The 21234-nt window shown below is 39.0% G+C and overlaps 1 non-coding gene across 1 annotated transcript; it reads left to right on the top strand.

The window, feature by feature from the left end:
• Nucleotides 1-5886: 5886 nt before the first annotated feature.
• Nucleotides 5887-5959, top strand: trnar-acg (transfer RNA arginine (anticodon ACG)). The gene has a single exon. It is a non-coding gene; the product is annotated as a tRNA-Arg (tRNA).
• The last annotated feature ends 15275 nt before the right edge of the window (nt 5960-21234 follow it).

The following is a 21234-nucleotide window of genomic DNA, read 5'->3' as shown; positions in this document are numbered from 1 at the left end:
AAAAAGACAGCTGTTTCTCAGCTTGGATGCTCAGTCATCGCGCAATAAGATTTCAATTACAAGGTGTGATGGCAGAATGAGAAGAATGAATTTCATGGCTCTTTCTTCAATGCCTCACATTCCTTCTGCTTATATTCACTGATTCTGACCAGAGTTTGAGTCTTTTAGCGACAATTATTTTTAATTAAAAGCCAAACGAGAGTTTTAGTTGAACTATGTACTATCCCTCGCTCTCTCTTTCTCTCTCGTCCTCCCAGTCCTTCTCCCTGAGGCCTTTCCGGTTCCAGTCGCTGTTTGTCTTGGGGCATTGTTTTATTACCTTCAAAACTCTACTGGGAAAATCTTAAGACAGCAGTTGCCTAGCAACAAGGACCTGACGGTTCCGCCACAGGAGCGGAGTGAAGAGCGGCCCGGAGCGAAAGGGAGACATGGAGGGGAGGGGAGGAGGGGACGAGGTAACACTCTGACTGGAACAGCAGCAATATCGTCACAGCCGGAGCCGTGGGTTAGGACCTGGTGAAGCAGCAACAGCACGCTGACCTGTCCCCTTTTGAATCGCTGGTGGAGGCAGAGAGGGGTGATAAGATGAATGTGAATCAGTTTATCTGGGGTTGTAACTGTTTTATCAGAGGGTAAGTGCTTTAAAGTCACTTTGTTAGAGGTATGATTACAGAAAGTTCAACGTGCAGCTATCGCCTCTTTTCTTTATTGATTAAGTCGTTGTTCAGGGAGATAAAGTTTTTTAACGCAGAGACTTGAAGCAAGCGAAATGAAATGCATCAATTTAGTTAGCTGTGGAGGTCCAGGCAGGCAGGTTTGTTTTTCTTCAGACGGGTCAGTTATCATGGTATGTTTGTACATTGTTGCTCAATTTCAACAATTCTAGTGGTACAACCTGAATGTAGTACACTGATGATATCCGCACGAGGAGCAATTCACTTGTTTCCAGTGCTGGGTGTAAAACTGGGTGTACTAAAATTAGTAATCTCATTACAGTTACATCTGCATTATACTGCAACACAAATTCATCTCTTTGCTAGCATTTGCACAGGCCACATGCTAACACAAAAGCTAGCTGAGAACCAACATCAACAGGTCACAAAGCCGTTGGAGAGCTTGTAGCTGCCATTGGTACCTGTACGTGTTTCCACAGTATAATCAATATGGCGATTGAGCTGCTGTCTCTATGGGCTGGTTTTCAACTTTGCGTTTTGTTGTCAGTTTTGTGTTCACACATAAAGAGAAAGATTGTACATCTGTGCTGTGTGACTGTGTGGCGCCTTAGCCTCGTGTTTATATAGTTAGCTAACAATTATGGGTCAGTGCAATTCAGGTGACGCTCCAGAGTAATGTGAAAGTAATGTAACGTGTCACTTTCTTCAATGCGTACTATATTACTTTACTACTTTACTGTGTTACTTGCCAACACTTTAAAGGACATTGCTTTGTCACTGACACTTGGTTGCTAATGAATTTTCTAGTGTAAACCTCTAAGATATTTAGCACCCTTTTACATGTCAATCACTGGTATGCTGCACTCTCATTGGCAGTCGCTTTTATTGCTTATCTCACAGCTAACATCTGCCCACTTTGCATCACCAGTGGTTATTTTGTCACTTGAAGTCACTCAATAAGATTGCTTCCCTATAGCCACTGGTTACCATGATGCTGCAAATGACTTCCTGTGTGAATGGCCCTTAATACTAAATGATGACAATCAGCAGTGAGGATTGTACAGAGTTAGACACTATTTGACCGTTTAAACACTATAAGACAACATCTGGGTACTTGTAGCACATATTACGTTGCTGTACTTTTCAGGGTGAATGTATTTACACCATAAAAACAGTCAAGCATAAATACAGGAGCACACTGTTTGATACTAAACACCAGATCTTATCATGGACATTATGAAGGATGGATATGATTTCCAGGTTTAAACAGTGAGGCTAGTGCAGGAGGGCTTTAAGCCATCATTCTTTGTAATTGTCAACAGGGGGGACTCCTCAGGTTGCAAGCAATTGTAAACATTTTCCTGATGAGAGTGTTTGTTAAATTGCTAGTTTCAGGTCAAGAAAACACGAAGTCCATTTTGTAAAGGATAAGTAAAAGTCAGAAAAGAGGAGATTATCTAGGATGCCCTCATTGTGAGGACAACACACTCAGTGTGGGGTGTCCTCGGTTGCCCAATCAAATCCACTGGTCACGACATCCAGTTTGAAACTGGTAAAAAATGCTAGGCTTGGGGGACTTCACAGACCACACCGATTACATCATGGTGACTACATTCATATTTAATACTATCTATGGTCACAATGTGGGTGTCTGTCTTGTCATCTAAATTCTACACGGCAGAACTATCTATCATAAGCTCCAAGTCTACTTTTGTTTTTTCTGACAAACAGCCCAAAACCAAAAAGACAAAAAAAAACAGATTTGCCATTTGCAGTTAATTGTCCTGTAGACCTGTTTTCTCAGGACTGGAAGTGTGAATTGTTTTATATTATTCTACTATAGCAATTCTGACGATCACCATAAAATCAGATAAAAGACTTTTCCAGTGGAAAGTCAAACTCTTGACTTGCTGTCAATGTCTTAGATTTGTTAAAGGAGATGTCAGTGGCAACTGGTCTTTTTCAGTGAGGACCTGACACGGTGTCAAGCCAGGAGGCTTTCTCTTTAACTGCTGATGGAATTTGCATTTGTGCTACTTAAAGTGCCCCTCTTCCCCTGCCTCTGTATCCACCCTTGCTTTCACCCTTTTGGTTCAGGAGACTTTGATAAGCAGCAGCCTACAGGCAAAGAAAAATCAGAGCTGTGGTTACAAATTGAGGTCACGAGAGAGAACGCAGTGTTTGCGGGTGCACCTATTTAAGCTTTATCTGTGTTTACAAGAATGAAAACACAGTAAAGTTCCGTGCATTCACTTCACTACATTGCCTTAAACCAATGCAGAGTGACTCCTTGACATTTGCACTACTGCTAGCTGCACTAGAGATTGCTTTGCTGGCACCACACCAGATATTTAATCATAATTAGCCAAACAATTACCAGGCTAATTGTTATTGGTGCGATATTGGAGTGCAAAGAGGAGAAATGTCAGGTTTATTGGCAGGGGATGTTCATCCTCTGGCTTGCCTTTGTCTCGCTTCACTTTAGAGTGTCAAACTCATCCCTCGCCTCATCTGATTCTTCAACACAAAACCTCTGTACAGACACGGCGCCGCAAAAAGACAAGGTAACACACATCTGTACATCGTCACCACTTGGTCGAGCCTATTTGTGACTGTTCTCTGAAGGAAATAGAAAAGAGGGGAAAAAAGGAGTAAAAAGCCATTTAAAGGCCAATGTGAATGGCAGCGCCTTTTGAGTATCAGCATTGTGTTTTACAAAAAAGAGGTCAGGCTCAAAACTGTGTGACTGATAAGTGTGGATGTTTCAGAAGGGTCACGCAGTGCTCAGTGAAGTGAGGCCTTTGCTCTCGCTATTGATAGCTCCACCAATACACCTCATGCAGGGTGGAAATCGATGTTATCTGGTGACTGTGAACTTTGTTTGTGCTTCTGAACCCCTGACTCACATGAAGGCCTGGAAGATTTTATCCAGAAAAGGTAATTATTTTTATTTACTGCAAGTGCTTCGCTTTGCTTGTTAAATGAAATAACCCAGCCTTTTTTTTCCAGAATTGCTTCGGTGCACTTTTAGTCAGAAAGTTTTTGCTCTGTGCAAAAAACAGTGGCTCAATTGTATTTTCTGTACAACAGAAGACTTGAAAGAGAAACTCTTCATTGTTCTGGCACATTTGCATTGTTTTTTCTTTCCCCTCATAAATTCTGCTGAGCTCTTACAGTTTACACTCACTTTGATTCTGCCTCCATCTGCCATTCCCATGAAACCCATAATTGCTCATCTATTCATTTTGTCAACAGTCTCTTTTAAAAATCATCTTTGTGAAACGATTAGCTAAAGCAGAGGAAATCATAGGAGATTTAAAGCATATGATTAATTCATTCCTTGTTGTTTTGTCAAATGGAAGATGACAAGGGTGTCAGATGACAGTTTATTAGATAGATTTCCTTTCTCCTTCGAAATTACAATCTCATTGTCATTAGCCTTTGGGAGGCCTGTTATTGGTCTAAGAGCTAAATTGCATAATACTCGGTATTTATGCGTGCTGCCCCACTATGATTTAAGCTGAAATTAATACAAAAGAACAAAAAAGGCAATATTTGCAATTGAGATTAGAGTGATGCAAGTAATGCATGATGGAGGCCAAATGGCGATCTAAGTTAGAAATGTGTGATTTAATCTTGATTATGACTTAATACACCATACGCTTCTTGCAATTAGCTGTCCGTGGATGACCCTCCTATCATTTGTTAAGAGTTCAATGTAGCGTAAAATCTGGGGCAGGTCAATCCCAAGTGTTTAATCTGTTCTTGGGTAAGGGAGATAAAAAAAAAACGGCGACGTCAGCCGCGCAGGGTAATTAGCCGGGCGCATCATGTATGAGAGGCTGTATTCCTCTCCCGTTCTTCCATTCGGGCTCATATAATGAGTTAAGCAGGAACGGAGCAGATGTGTTGAGAAAGGGGGGAGAAATGTAAAGAAGCAGGAGTGCACAAGGGTAAGGGAGAGAGAGGTGCAGCAGAAGATGAGACATTCTCAGAAGACCAAAGCAGCTCTGCGGCCTGTCAAGAACAACTGTGTGTCCATCCCCATATCAGAGCCCCAGTGTTACAATTCTGATAAGATAAATCCTCGTATTAGACCATAGTTTTACTCTTGAACTGTATCATAAACATTGTTGCAGAGCTCATCAGCTCCTGATTTTCCTGTATTATCTGTTTAAAATGTAGGAAAAAAGGATCTGAGTACATGTAGTTTGAATTTACCCATTTAAAATTTCCATTGTGTATAAACTAAAAGTGATTTATGGGATTGTTGTCTCAGTTCCACAGAATGGATTTAGAACCACCTATATAAGTCCAGGCTGGATTATAATACGAATATGATTATTACAAATGAAATGTGTTTCTCAAAGATTCAAACATCAGGACAAAGCACATCAGACACAAAACTTTTCTGCCTTCTAACTGTCAAAATGTGAGATCTCAGAGTACCTCATAGAGCTTTGTTTTCGTTGTTTTCTATGAGGATTTTCTTCTTTTGTTTACCTTATACACAAGTATGCTCATACACACACACATATAGGAAGACTGTTATCTAGTAAGCCCAAAAAACGTATATATTTCCAACTCTGAATGTAAAATACTTTCAAATAAAGAGAACAGTAGCCAAACAAACAAGCCCTGAGCAGAAAAGTATGAAATAAAACACAGGAAAGACTCAATCCAAATTCTAAATATAACCTCCATGTCAACAGAGAGGGAAGAGGCTGTGTGTAGCTCGCAATCCTGGTGAGGAGTTAAAGGTATGAAAACTGGAAAGCAGTAAAATTAGAAAAAAATCAATATATTTTTTCATGTAAATTGGACCAAATTTTCCTTGGTTTTTGTGACCATTAGCAGGACTTTGAAGCAAACATAATTTAAAGGCAACGCATGTTTCATGACAGCACCGTGTTTTTCCATTTTCTTCATCATGCAAGAAACCAGGAAACTAGGAGCTGTCAAATAAAAAAGCATACGAATAAAGAAACTGTAAAAATGTTAGTCATATGTGGGATTTGGGTGAGTCAAGTGCTGCATGGGTGACTCTTTCATCTGGCCAATCCACAGTTAGCATCACCCTGGTTTTCTAGATAAAAAGCCAAACTGGTTTTCCCATTGGAAAACAAATTTAAGATACATACATGTATTCTTAAACAAATCGACACCACATTTTGATTGTGAAGAAAGGACAATGTAGGGAGCCCTACCAGGTGGGCCAGTGGCGCAATGGATAACGCGTCTGACTACGGATCAGAAGATTCTAGGTTCGACTCCTGGCTGGCTCGATTCTTGAATCTAGAAGAAACTTAAATCCTGGATTTTATGACTTCTGATAAAAGCAAGTGTTTTTATCACATTACATCATCATCAAAGATTAGATTTCCATACCAAAAGAGCAAAATTGTTACCTCGTTTCCAGTTTTGTTACTATAATATCATCAGGAGTTGAGGAACCAAACTTCTCATGTGTGTACATCTTATGTCATCAATAATTATGACTTCATCATGTTGCCTAGCAACTACCTAGAAACACGCTAACAATACAGATTTTTAGCATTTATGCATCTATATCAACTGATTCAATTTTATGGCAGTAGCATCTCATTAATAGCCACTAAAGTTGTGTTATGCTGTATAATATACTATGATAGTAGCAATTTCCCTTGCAGCCATATTGCAGTGGGTTAAAATTACCCATTTTTAGCATCTACCATCGATATTTTTCTGCTTTTCTCGGTGTGATCAAGTATATCAGCCTGTGGTCTTAAATCATGAATACAAATTAATAAATAAAAGTTTCAGTAACTATTTTGCCAAATGCTTTCAGACTTTGCAGACACAGTTTTGGTGCAAAAATAATTACTTTTCCCAAACGTGTGTCAGCCGATCCAAAACATCTGTCAAAACCGTTAACAAGCAATCAAAAAGATTAAATTTATAATTAAGTATTTCGGTGCATGCAACCCATATGGGAAAAAAATCAGTAAGAAATATTTGTGTTTGATGTATATTTTGTGTTCAGTGTCTGTTCTAGACTTACAAAACTTTTATTCTGAAAGAGTTACTACTGCAGATAAGGGATAATTGTGCTCTTTTTCAATATAGGATGATTTAATCTTTATTCCGGTCATTTGTTCCTATAAATCTGCACTGCCTCTTTGATTAACTTGCACAAAGTGAGCGCTAGAAAGTTGGTGTAATTCCTCGACCACTGCTCGAACAGTTACCCAAGAGACACCGCACTTAACTTTGCAGACCTCAGATGACCAGAACAGCCACCAAACACGAACAACTCCACAGCTATCGCGTTCTTCAACCTGGCCCAAAAGCGCGACACCAGCAGCTGAGCCCCCTCCCTCCCCCGCACGCTCGCACCCTTAATCAAGGTTGGAAGATGCATTTGGTGAATTCAGAATTTCAAGCACCTCTCTACTCTACCAGTGTCTCGACTTTGCCTGATTAAAATGATAGAGGGGCTGGAGAATGTTTGATCTCCAAATCAATTTACATTTAAGATTCAATTTTGCACCTGCAAGACTTTGATTTTGGAACTTTACGCCTTCCCCCGTCTTGCGAGGACGGAGATTAATCTACACCAGCTGTTGAAGGAAATATTGTTGATTTTTTTTTCTCTCTCCTCTCTTTTACTCACAAATAAATTCAAATAAATTCTCACAGATGAATCAGCCTGTGTGATATGTTAAACTATTTTTTTTTTCCCCTCGATTAAAAACGTGCCTTTAAAACTTTGTCTGAGGTGAATATTAACACGGAGTGTGATCTAAGACTATCTGCTGCTTACAACTAATATACCCAGGGACACACATAGATGAGAACATGAAAACTCTCACACTCACATGCACAGAGAACAAAGAAGCAATCCAGGTCCTTTGAAGCATAGAGGGAGTTATTTATTTGGAAAAAAAAATCCAAAGGGGTGGAATGCAATCGATGCTGAGAGGTGAGAGAAGAGGAACTGTGGGTGCAACAAACAAACAACAGGGCCCAACACTAAATCAGAGCTTACAGTCTTAATGTACACCTCCAGGGGGACATATCTGTTTTAGAACAACCCCAATGACTTATTGATCCTGGAATTGAATTACCCGTGCCCTCTCCCCCTTTATACAAGCCCACAATATTAAGACATGTTTGATGTTTGCATGCATTTAATTAAAACAGTTCTCAGGAGAAACACTTTAAGAGCTCTATTTGCAGTGTTTCAACAAAAAAAAAAAAGCAAGCTTCACTTCATTGCTTCATGATTGCAAAATTATTAATAAATAAAGTTAATACTATAAAGCAGATATCCAGTTAGTCCTTCAACTGAATTGTGGGAGGAATGTAATTGCACTGTTTTATATTTTAAACGTTCTATTTTGTCAGCTTGGAGCTAAATTATAGTTCCACCTTTAAAAAGAAAAATAATCACAAAGCAGTGTTTTCCATCATGGAATAAGTGGTATGCTTAGACAATGATTAAAAAAATAGAGTTTCTTATTTGTTTATTTAATGCAGTTTGGTTTTGGCATGGACGTGATTTACAGATTTTTATGTCAAGGATGCTTTTGATTGATTTTTCACTTTTCCTACTCAAATGCAGACGTTAGATTAGACCGAAAGGTTAAAGCTACTTTGGAGTAAATATTCCTGTCAAGTTGACTTGACAGGGATTTGATTTGCAGTTTCGCTGGGAAATGTTGGTGAATTTAAAGTATGTTACAGAATATCATAACTAGACTGAGAGGTCTTCAGCCATGATTGTAGCTCTGCACTCTTTGCGCTGACAAGCTGCCAATAATAAAGCTAATATGATGATGTTAAGCAGGTAATTACCATGTTCGCCATCTTAAACTGGTGTGTTTTAAGCCAAATATTGCTGGATAATGTGTAATTATTAGTCAAGGCAAGTAGGCAAGTAAGTCAGGGCTGACTGGAATTTGTTTCATGAACGTGCGGTAAAAAACAGACTCATAAACATGAAGCAATCATTCTGAGTAAAATGCAGCTGAAATATATAAAATCAAAGGTTTATTTGTTCAAATAATTTATCATTAAGGAGAAAGTGCTTGGTATACCGTAAACTCAATTTATAAATGTTGAGGAATTTTTATCTTCCAGATTTATTAAATTGTACTTACATACAAACTTGTGTTAAAGAATTTGGGGCATAAATATTGTTATGGGTGAAATACGATAAATTAAAAACCACAGCTCATCTGGGGGATGTAACAGGGGAGGGATGGAAATTTACTTTCACACTAGACCTGTGTCTCTCATGGTGAATTAAAAGCAACCAAAGAAATTATGATATATCATCTGCCAATTACAACATTAAGCACAAAATTCGGTGCTAATCTCTCTTGTTATGAGTTAAAATTGCAACATTGCTGTGGCAAAAAAAAAAAGAACGACGTGTAAGATATTCCTCTTGGAAAAGGACTACAAAATCCCCTTAAAATCCATTCAGTGCTTTTTATTTTAGTAGGGATCAAAATGGTTGATTTATGGACGAACCTGTCATTGGAGTCACATGTCAACCTGCACACACTTTTACAAATTTGCAGTATGCATAAATTAATGAATTCTACATGTGCAACTGCTTGACAAGGCTAACTTATGAATACGGTAAATATGTGTTCTTTGAGTTGCCACTGGTGTGATAGAAATATGCACATGGTGTCCTTGGACGCTGGTGCTTCGATGCGCCAACAGCAACAATGTTGGAAGGTGAAAGATAACTGTCCCTTTTTTAACCAACTAGGACCTGGCGTCAACATATGTGGACATTACATTTTGGGTTGTCTAGACCAAAATACACAATTTTGCTCTACAAGGGCCTGATATCCAATTACGAGGACATTATACTACCACTGTTCTATTGAAATTTTAAAAGAATGTCCTCATATGTGGAGCTTATTTTTCTCAGAAACAAAAATCAGTAAAAAAAAAAAAATATATATATATATCAGGTAATTTTTTGTTTTTACATTCATCAGGTCCCAATCAGCCCAAATAGCAAAGAGAAATTCAAAATGCATGCCATGAAAGAATTCGGGTCTTAGGAGATTAAAAAACGATAATGTCTGCATGAGCAGACTGGACATGCAGGTCGCAGTTTTATCGCAGTTTGTGTTCCATTTGGGAACTTTATTCAGTTTAACCTTTTATCAGGTGGGAATCGGTATTTGATATTTGTTAACTTTAGTGGTCTGCCTCTCCGACCTGTCTTCCCCATGTGATGTTTGGGTATTGTATGTACGGTCGGACGTTTAAGGTGGAGCTGGTTGCCGGCAGCCTTAACCCAATTTCCTTTGGGATCAATAAAGTATTATCAATCAATCAATCCAAATTACCGCCCCTCTCCTCTGTTTTAGGTCATAGAACTACATGGATTTCTCCCAGCCAATCAACAAAGATCATCTATCCCCCTAAACCTAATCTTATCTGTATAGCAACTTCATTGACCTTGATGGAGATCTTGTAATAGAATAATAGAAATAATGACATAATCTTGTAATAGATTCATTTAGAATTTCCCAGTATTTTAATGAGTACCCTGTAGAGGGTTACCGGAAGATTAAGTTATATTTTTTTTCCTTTTACATCATTAGTGCTAAACATTTTTATTTAAACTGCCACACTTACCCAGAATGTTTAAATGTGACACAAAGGGGTCCTTTGTAAACATGCATATGTAAGCAGTTCAGAGTGGCAGACTCCTCTCGCTACAACCCACCATGTCACAGCACAGACACAAAAGGAGACCATATGTGTATCTGTGAGATGCCAGCTGCCTTGACAAAAAGGCAGCGTTTGACTGGGAATGAAGCAGGCTGACACATCATGACATACATGCTCGAGGAGTCAGCCTGTTTGCTGTGTGGACGGTGCTTAAAATGTCGGGCTGCATGCCCTTGTCATCATGGGCAGGAAACATAACTTTCATATTGACCCATCAAGACATGCAGATGTGAAAATGATGAGTTTTATGTAGTTTATATACAAAAAATGGTTTATTGTAAAGACTTTTATTCTTGAAAGGTGCAGAGTAGGCTGATGTTCTGGAAATTTATGGAGGATGACAATTAATAATGTGTATATGAATTACAGGAACCAGGAGTTGTATTATCTTTAAAAGTCAGCCCACTGTCAAAACTCTGCACGCAAAGAAAGAGCAGATGACCACAGAGTCCTAATAATCTCCCAAGTTAGCAATTATCCTCGCAGACAGATGTTGTACTGGAATGATGACAGAATGGGTGTGGGTGGCCATAAGGCTGTCTTATGATCATGGCTGTGCAGTAAAGAGCATTGGGTCTTCAAAATCAAACCCATTTGGAGCATTAATGCACACACAGAAGATATTACGAGTTGTGAGGTACAAGTGTGGCATCTCGCTGACACTTTGAATATCATCAATATTTGCCTCTCTCCCTCCTGGGAACACAACAAATGCCTTGCCAACAAAGCTATCAGTGTTTTGTTGAAAAGTTAAGTTGCCTAATGGAAGCACCAGAGAAAAGGACGCACAGTCACCATAATCAATAGGTTTCTTCCTACGAGATGGGTGAATGTGAGCCACAAATTTCGTGCCAGCCTGGCTGTTTGCTCCTTAGATCTGTCAATCATCAGTACTGAGGCTGAGGACAACGAGGTCATGCAGTGTATAGGTTTTTCTTACCATGATTAAAGTAATAACTTTTTTTAAAGACCTTGTCTGAATGATGAAATGGCTGCATTTATTGGCCACCCACCAATACCAATGTCAAATGACTCTTGTTTTAGATAGACTTTAAAATGTTCCCCAAAGGCTCGTGTAACCCAAAGATTTAAACTGCATTATTTATTAAGTATTGTAGCAATACTTGAACGTCTATCACTGATTCTAAGGAGCTTGGAAAGAAAAGCGTCTGGACTTGTTTAGGTTCCTTGAAGATGTGTCACCTCTCATCCGAGAAACTTCTTCAGTTCTAAGAGCAACTGTTGGAGAGTCCCAGATTTAAGCTCTGTGGGAGTGTCCCCCCAAGAGGGTCATGGACCCCCTATTGATCCTCTACCTAATCACACGAGCCAAGGTGTGAAAACGGGTGTGGGTCACAATCAGCCAAGGATTCAGGTGAACCCATTGTGAAACATAGCCCCACCCTATCATGTGATTTACTGAGGTCAAAAGGCCCAGGATGTGAGTGGTTGTTGAGCAATGTTCCCTCTAAGCTGCACGCGTGCGCAATTGCATGCTGCTGACACGGTCTCTGCACCCAGAAAATTTGCGTTGCGCACAAAAAAAAAAATCTAACCTGAATTGCAATTAAAATAAATATGTTAACAATTCATTCTGTTTTGCAGTGTGAGTCAGCAAGCGACCGGTGACTGGCTGCTCCAGTCAATAATGCGATTCACATTCGTATATAGGCAGCTAATCAACGTCGTTGACAGCCTATGACAGCGTCCTTATGTGCCGACACCGGTGTTTTAGCTAGATGTGAGCAGGACAGACGGAACAACTGACGGAAAAAGTGTGGACTTTACACCAGTTTTTAAATTGTGTTGATAGGCCACGTAAAACCAGAGTTATGATAAAAATATATGCAATGTTTGGTTTTCTTCCTGAATACAATTGTATTCAGGAAAAAAATATATAAATATAATAAAAATATAATTGTTTATATTTACTGCAGGAAGAAACGGTAAAAACGGCGTTTTATAAGGAAAACGCTCAAAAGCACTCTCCACCTGTGAGCAAAGACAAAACCAAAAAACCCCACCCTTTCCTATTGGTGGAAAAATGTACCATGTCGACCAATCAAAAAATGATATGGCAACATGGTATTTAGTTGTTTAGGAAGGGGGGAAGTTTTAGGAGTGACGGCGGTGTTTTGAGATGTGAGAGATTTGCGGCGTTTAGCGTGTTTGGAGTCTAAAGTTAGTGTGTTGTCTTGTGTAGTTAGTGTGTAGTGTAGTCAATAGTTTTGTTGTGTGTGTCATAACAATGAGGCGACTGCTGAATGTTACAGGTGTTACAGGAGTGATACATCTGCTGTTGTCAGGCCTGCAGGTATCAGGCTTGTGATGTTCTCCTTTATAGTGGACAGAAATTATTTTTTGGAGTGTCACAAATAATTTGTGTGGCATCAAATTTGATGCAGAACACCTGATTGTTCTGTAAATAGTTTGAAATCTTTATTTAAAAAACTGCCTTGGCTGCATTTTTAGGTAAATAGCTGCAAAAAACTTTGTTGTTTGCAAAACTCAGTTACTTTTTTGAAGAAGTAACTATATAATTAATTGTCCAACATTGGTCATTATATACTGTATTTTGCAGACAGAGAGTTACAGGACTCTCTCCCAGACCACAGACTCACACTCATAATACAAGTCAGAGCTTTATAAAAAAAAAGAAAAAGAAAAAGAAAGTTGTGTTTTCAAAATTGGAGTTCAAGTTATTTTTACTTCCAATAGTGTTAACATACTACACAGGTCATGAACAAGAATTTTTTTTTTTAATTTTCATTGTAAGTGGGCTAAAGCAGTTAATTAAAAGTAGTCTAACATAATGTAAATGCTGTAATTTGATTATTTTAATAAACCATGTAACTTGGATGGATTCGATGCTGGCGTGACCACAGTGCACACGTCTGCTGTTGCTCACAGTGGTCCAAGGGACCGCTCAGGGAGTTTGTGTGTTCGCTCAGGCACATGAAATATTAGAGGGAACATTGGTATTGAGGCATCTGGGAAGGGATCTCAAAACTGGATTATAGATGGCACACAGTTGGTGTCGTAAACCACCGCCTCTGTTCAAAGATGGGTGTTCACAGTGGACATAAATGGCTTCTTTCACTCGTCTTTCAAACCATCTGTATTCTCTGTCCAAAATGGCATCCTCGAAAGACTGAACTTTGTCCTTTAGATGCAGATGGACAGCTGAGTCTTGTCCCGTCGAGGTGGCTCTTCCATGTTGTGCCATGCGTTTATGAAGCTCCTGTTTGGTCTCTCCAATGTAGAGGTCTGAGCATTCCTCGCTGCACTGCACGTAGTGTATGCTGTACAGTGCAGCGAGGAATGCCAATGTTCACGGATATACAGTATATAAAATAAAAACAGACTTTGTACAATCCCAATGAGCTTGAAAATCAATGGTTGGTATGACCACCTTTATTCTTCATTGCCGTCTGAGCTCTCTTAGGCAGTCTTCTTCTCATTTAAAGTCTCTTCTTTGGATGTTGGCTGCCTTTTCTTCTGTTCTTTGCCAAGATGATCCCACACTGCTTCAATCACATTGAGGTCAGGACTATGTGGAGGTCAATCCATGACTGATAGTGTTATATTGTGTGTTTTTCTATCCAAGTGTGTTTTTATTGCATTGGCAGTGTGTTTGAGATCATGGTCATGGTGTAAAATGAAGACAGTCAGATGCTTTCTAGATTGCATTGCATGGTTGGTCAAAATCTAACAGTACTTCCCTGTGTTTATAAGCCCATCAGTTTTAACACAATCTTCAACACCCACTGACACCAAACCATGACCTTCATCGTGTTTTATAAATGGCTGCAGGCACTCGTCCTCTAACCTCCCCCATACATAGTAACAATTTGAAACACCTGATAGAGTCAACTCAGTGCATTTAGACATCTTGACATGGTCAAGACCTACTGAAGTTGAAACCAAACATCAAAATGGGGAAGAAAGGTGACTTTCATCGTGTTATGGTTGTTGGTGCCAGATAGGTTGGTCTGAGCGTCTGAGAAACCTCCTGTTAAAAGAGAGATTTTCCTTCCCACCATCACAAAGTACTTAATCATAGGGGATTGCTGGGGTTTTCTCTCAAATATTGGAGGGTCTTTACCTTTTAGTATAAAGTGCATTGATATATAAATAAACATGAATTGAATTGAATGTGTGAGGAATATTTTCTTGGCACACTTTGGGCCCCATTGACCTAACTGAGCATCACTTAAATCCCACCGCTTACCTGAGTATTGTTGCTGACCATGTCCTTCCCTTTATGACCACATCTTCTGATGGCTGCTTCCCAAAGGATAACTCACCATATCACAGTTCAGATCATTTCATTTCTGGTTTCTTGAACATGTCTGTGAGTTCACTGTACTCAAATGAACTCCACAGTCACCAGATGTCAATATAACAGAGCACCTTTGGGATGTGGAAGAACGGGAGATTCTCATCATGGGTGCACAAACAACAACTGTGTGATGCTGTAATGTAAAATGGACCAAAATTGAGTAATGTTTCCAGCTCCTTGTTGAATCTGTGCCACGAAGAATGAAGACATTTCTAAAGTCAAAAGGGGGCCCAACCCACAAGGTGTACCTAAGAAAGTGGCCAGTGAGTATACAGCACAGGTTATCCCGTATTAAGTGACTACTGAAAAATGCTTTGGCTCAGAATTACCATAAAGCCCTCTTATTACATGTTACATTCATTTGCAACTGGCATGCAGCTAATAACACACAGTTCACTCTTAAACATACAATTTGGAAATTATTATCCATCAAAATATAATAAAAATTCTTATTTGAACTCATCAAACTGTGACAAAGATGATCAATGGATTTTATTTGCCAGACGCAAATTCTTTATTACGTTATTTTGATGCTGCAGAAGGTAAATTGCCTCCTATTTTTGGCCAGTAATTTCCAAATTGATGCCCTGCATTGCTGAAAGCCAAGCCGGAGCAGCGACAATCAAAATATCAGCCTGCAAGGTATTATTTAGAAAATTATTTTTAAGCCATGTTTGCCTGTTTGTTAGAGAGTACAAAGTGAAGACAGGCGCGGATGATAGGGGAAGAGCGTACGAGCACAGAGGGAATGTAGGGCAACCGTGGTCATGAGTCAGACCCAAACTTAAAATGCACCCAGGGACCCCTTAAATGTATTAGGGTTTCCCATAAGTGTTCCATAAGTGTTTTCACAGAAATAGTCACCAGTGGCAGATTAAGACAACAATTATTTGACACCTTGGAGATAAATCCAGATGTAGAAAAAGACCAAATGATCATCACTTAAACCAAGAGTTCCACAGATATGTTTAAATTATTGTCAGCAATGTTAGTATGACAGACAAACTTTCAGAACTATTTCAGTTTTACTTTTAAACCCATCATTATAATGAGTTGGAGGGCCTTGAAGGTTAATATACTACACTGTACTGTGCTATTCTACTATACTGTGCTATTCTACTGTCCCCCTTTTGCCTTCGGTGTGATCCCGAAGGAAACATCTTTTATCTAAATGTCAAAAGTCTCAGAAAGAATTCACTGCAATGTACCTGCAATGAAACTAATTTCTGTTTAAATTATAACTATAACAGTACTAAGAACCCAGATAGGCGTTCTTGCATTCAGAACATCTACTGGCACATTACAAACCTTTTCAAAAGGCTATTTTTTAGCTTTTTTTGCAGGTTTTTGCAAGTTTGAGGAGGCGATTGGTATCCCTCTCTTGTCTGAAAGTTGAACCAGTTAGCTTAGCTTGATCCACAGATAAGCTCTGTCTATCCAAAGCCAAGCAGTACCTGTAAACCAAGGCAACAATCAAGGATCCTGTCCATGTGATAGTCCTGTAAAACCTCAATGTACTGTTCGTAATTAAATGACCTGTTACATGTTCATTGTCACATGCACAAACATGCAGCTATAAGTTATATGGCTCTTATTTCAGCAACATGTTAGCCATATTATGTCCATTCTAATTGTCTTATCTAAATCTTGTCAAGAAAATGAAACAGCATGGGTTTTAAAATGCCCAGTTATTTTTTAGCTAATATGCTAAGTTAGCCAGGCTTAGCTTAAATGCTGCACAATGTGGAATGAGCAATTTTTACCAGAGTAAAATGCAAAAGTACATTTGGCCCCATGACGTGCAGCACTGCATACATCTTTATGCCTAGTTTCACCTACTGTCTGCCAGAAACCTCCAGAAACCAGTCGGGGAATACACATTTTTTCCCAGCAGCCGGTGGTTACTTGCTGGTCACTGACTGGTCTCTAGGTCTGTGTGACTGGGGCGTTAACCAATATGTGGTATACATTACCAGAATGCTAGAGTTTTATGGGCAAAATCAGCTCCCTTAACCTGTGGTATTTCAAGGCAGGCAGTGTTAGCTCAGTCAAATCTAAAAATAAACATTAATTTAAACACACCAAAGTGAATATCACACATAGCACATTAGCAAGCAGAGCTTTGACAACAGACAGGATACGTAAAAGCCAGTTTAATAAAACAGGCAAGGTGATAGGTGCAGGCTCAGCCAGCACTTTCTGTTTTGCATATCTGAGAAACCAGTACTAAGTTTCAGCAGCACACCACCTTCCCTATATCTCTCTGTAGATATAGACATCTGACCATATCACACCCCTTTAATTCAGCTGTTTGTTTGTTTTGATTTTAGTATTGCTTTTTTAAGAGATGCAGGCCTGTGTTTTCAAATGATTGAAAAGAATGTGATGCATAACTGCAGACTGAACAGAGCAGCTCAAGCTTAACCATCTGCAGCAGTAATACTGATCCATACAACAGTGATGGGGAACATTTATCTACAGAATAAATACTTGTACTTTTGATGCTTTATGTACAACTTTCCAGTAATGCAGTTTTATGTGTAGTGTTTTCATAGTGTTTGCTAAATGGATAGTGAATAATTTTGGCAATACAGTAGATAGTATTTTCCAATTCTTCAGCCAGGAGGAGTTCAGAAAGGTGAAGACGTCCAGGAAGAGAGCAGCGAGCTGTAAATATATTTGGCATAAGCACAAAATAGTATTTTGTATTTTTTCTGAAGGTCACGCTGCCTGTAACAGAAATACAAGATAATAGTATTGTTTCAATTCAGGTCTGATATTTTGTTATTTATTGATACTATATTTCTAAAAACTTAGTAAAATAAGGTTCTTTTCTACAAACACTCTTATTTAACCAATTTTACTATGACAACAGGGAGTGAACAGACTTTCTAATCCCTATCTGCATCAAATCACTGTATCCACTCTTATTAAAATGGTAAAGTTTTGCAAAAAAGTAACTACACTTAATAAGTGAATGCATAATTAAATACATGCCATTTCTGGCTTAGAAACTTCCATAGCCTATATTGAAAGCATTAGCAGTTTTAACTTAGTAAAAGATAACTTTAAAGGTTAGCAAACTTACTCTGTTCTTGATCAGCCTCATGCTTTATTCAGCCTCATATCAACAAAGTAGACCACGTGACCCGGGGTTGAGTTGACTCATCATCAAGCCAAAGCCATGTTTTCTTTCCTTTCTGCTGATGGGAGCAAAAAATAGATTTCAGTTGGGAGGAGAGAAAGACTGTCAAGGATGAGAGGGAGCGTCAGTTTGCCAAGATCAATAGGTGAATCAAAACCACTGCTGATGTTTCACTCTTCAGTATCCCACTTTCATGTATTCACCTTCCTTTTTCTCTATCAAGTCTTTCTTCATCTGATGCTGCCAGAAAGCCAAAAATGCTGACAAACAGTTGTCTGGGTGCTTCCAGCATCTTTATTTGCACTCGATCCAAGAAGAAGAAAAAGAGGCAGATGAAGAAGAAGAAAAAAGCAACCTCCAGCCGCCCTACACCCCCTCTTAAACACTTTGTCTCTCCCACACTCTTGCAAAGCTGCTCTCCATAGGTGAGCGAAACTTAAGTGCTTGTGCCCCGGAGCTGAGGAACACCCTGGTCCCAAACCTCTGTGCAACCAATTCTCTTACTTTGCTACGGTCTCGTCTTCAAACTTTCTGTTTCTGCAGCTAGCCTTTGCTTTGTCCACCCACACTGCGAGCTTGCTGCATTGATCAGTGTTTGCTGCCGTCATGCTTCCTTAACGCATTTTAACAAATTAACTTTTTGCTTGTATAACATATTTTTGCTCCTATTATTAAAGCTTCCCGCTTTTGTCTTGAAAAAAATACAAATTAAGAAACAAACAAGCTCTGAATTAACTATGGAGAGATTCACATATGTTAACCATGCAGGGCATGGAGAAGTGACTGTCATTTAGCAAAAGAAAAGCAAACAAAAACAAGAAGACCTACACCTACACCGGAAGAGACTAGAATGGCATAAATATAGACTATTGTTTCCAGGCTTTCGTTGTCACTGCAGTTTGAAAGAATTAATACAAACCAAAGGGGTGTGTGGGAGACACTCACAATGCTTGATCTGATTTTCTTCAGGGAAGCAACCGTCCTAAGCTACAAGCCAGCGCCTCCTCCACCGGACTATTCACGCTAATGTTGATGTTTTGACAAATGGGCAATAACAGCGAGTCTGCTTTTCTAACTGAAATTGAATTTGTATAGAGATGAGTGGAACAGGGGTGTAGGCCCAGGACAAATAACTTAACTCCATCAGATGCTCCTGGCAAAACTGCATTAATTTGAATCTATTAAGAAGAGAGGATAGAATGAGGTGCAAGCGGACCACACTCCTGCTTTCGGTTCCCTATAGTCGCTTAACAACGAACGGCGAAGCCATTTTATTGGTCTTAAACATGACCATAGGATGAGTTTCACAATAAAAGACTTTGCATATGCAGCAACTGCATAAGAAAAAATACAGCATAGATATATATATCAAGATATATCATGATGAATTATAGATTTATGTGACACAATGGCACGGTGCAAGCCACGCTATATATTTAAAGGCTTAGATGTATGTAATAGGTTATGGGCGATCACAGGTACGTGGCGATCCCATACTGTACCATAAAGCACTTTAAATGCAGTACGTCCTGGGGCAGATGGATCCCATAAATGGCCTAAACTTTTGAATTCACACATGCCAGCCACAGCACACACCTGCAGATCATTCCTGCCAGGTGAAAAGCTTGTATTGTGAAAATTTGAAGTTCTCTGAAGGAAATAGGCCCTTTTTAAGCCATCCTGCAGAGCGTATTAGATATTCTCTTATATTCTCAAGAATTTTAAGATTAGCTTCTAAGACATAACTAAAATGGATATATAAGGACTTTTTGTGCTATAGCCGTCTACGCTGACCTCAATATGTGGACACACATTATTTGATAGCCTTAAAAAAATACTTTAACATGAAATAAGCCTTTCACATATTGCCCCATGCCATTTTATTAAATATTCAGTATATGAATGAATGAATTATTCTGAATCTCATCATCTGGAAACCCCCAGGTAAAACAGCCTGCAAGGTCTTACTGTATGTTCATCTTACTAAGGCTGTGAGGAATAACTTGATAAGTAGAACAAAATAAGGGGGGAGTTAATGTTCACGAATTGTAGTGATATATATACATGCATGGTAAAAAGAAAGTACACACTCTTTCATTTCTTGGGTTATAAATAAAGAAAATTGTCCAGTCAGATCGTAAAAATTATTGAAATTCGACCTCAGATGAAGAACAACACATGAAATATTACACCGTGTCATTATTAATTGAAGAAAAAACTGAGCCAAAGTGCAGAAGCAGCATGTGGAAAAACTAACTACACCCCATGATTCAGGAGCTTGTAGAACCAACTTTAGCAGCAACAACTTGAACTTATTTCCTGTTTGGCTTGTTGTCCACTCTTTTTTACAGCATTGCTTCAATTCATTGAGGTTTGCAGGAATTCATTTATGCATATCTCTTAAGGTCCCACCACAGCCTTTCATGCAAGGTTGAGATCTGGACTTCGACTGGGTCATTGCAGCACCATGATTCTTTCATTTTTCAGCCGATCTGTTATAGATGTGCTGCTGTTTCACATCATTGTTCTGTTGCATGACACAGTCTCAGCCACCTCTTAGCTGTCAGACGGATGATCTCAAGACCTACTGCTGCAAAAGAAGCCCAAATCATCAGAGCTCCAACCATGCTTGATGATTGGTATGAGGTGGTTGTGCTGATATGCTGTTTGGTTCTGTCCAAACATGCTGTTGTGCATTACGACCAACCATCTTCACCTTGGTCTCATCCAAAGGACATTGTTCCTTATGTTGAGATTTGCTCAGATGCAACTTTACAAACCTAAAATTACAAATAATTGTAATTTTTTTGAATACTACTTATTTTTTGCACAAATGGAGCCAGTGCAACAAAATCTCATTGTGTACTACAAGATGTAAATTTGAATGACAATAAAGTATGTCTGTGTTAAAGAGGCTCTCTCCTGATAGGCTTGTTCAGTCTTGTCTTAATTGTGCTGTCAGGAAGTTTAACAACAAATGACAAAACACACCATGTACATGTGTGTTAATGTATATATTGTAGTATAGGAATTATACTACTGGAAGGGTGCAGTAGGGTAGTAGTGCACTGGGGCTACGACATACAAACAGAATGAAAGAACATTAAAAATGATTAAAATCTTTAAAAATAATTATGCTAATAAATGGGTTAGACTTTTACTAATGAAATGAAAACAACTGTGTGACCTTGCTCTTTTGTTTTTACCTTTGAGACCTTACCTATCAAAGGTAAGGTCTCAGGAGTTACATGGATGTAGCTCGCTAATGTGAGCATCTGTTTCTGTTTGGAGATGCTCGTGGATAGATTCTGCAGATGTGTAAAAAACCT

Source organism: Pelmatolapia mariae, linkage group LG3_W, assembly GCF_036321145.2.
Source record: "Pelmatolapia mariae isolate MD_Pm_ZW linkage group LG3_W, Pm_UMD_F_2, whole genome shotgun sequence".
NCBI classification, from domain to species: domain Eukaryota; kingdom Metazoa; phylum Chordata; class Actinopteri; order Cichliformes; family Cichlidae; genus Pelmatolapia; species Pelmatolapia mariae.
This window is presented reverse-complemented; position numbering and strand designations above follow the sequence as displayed.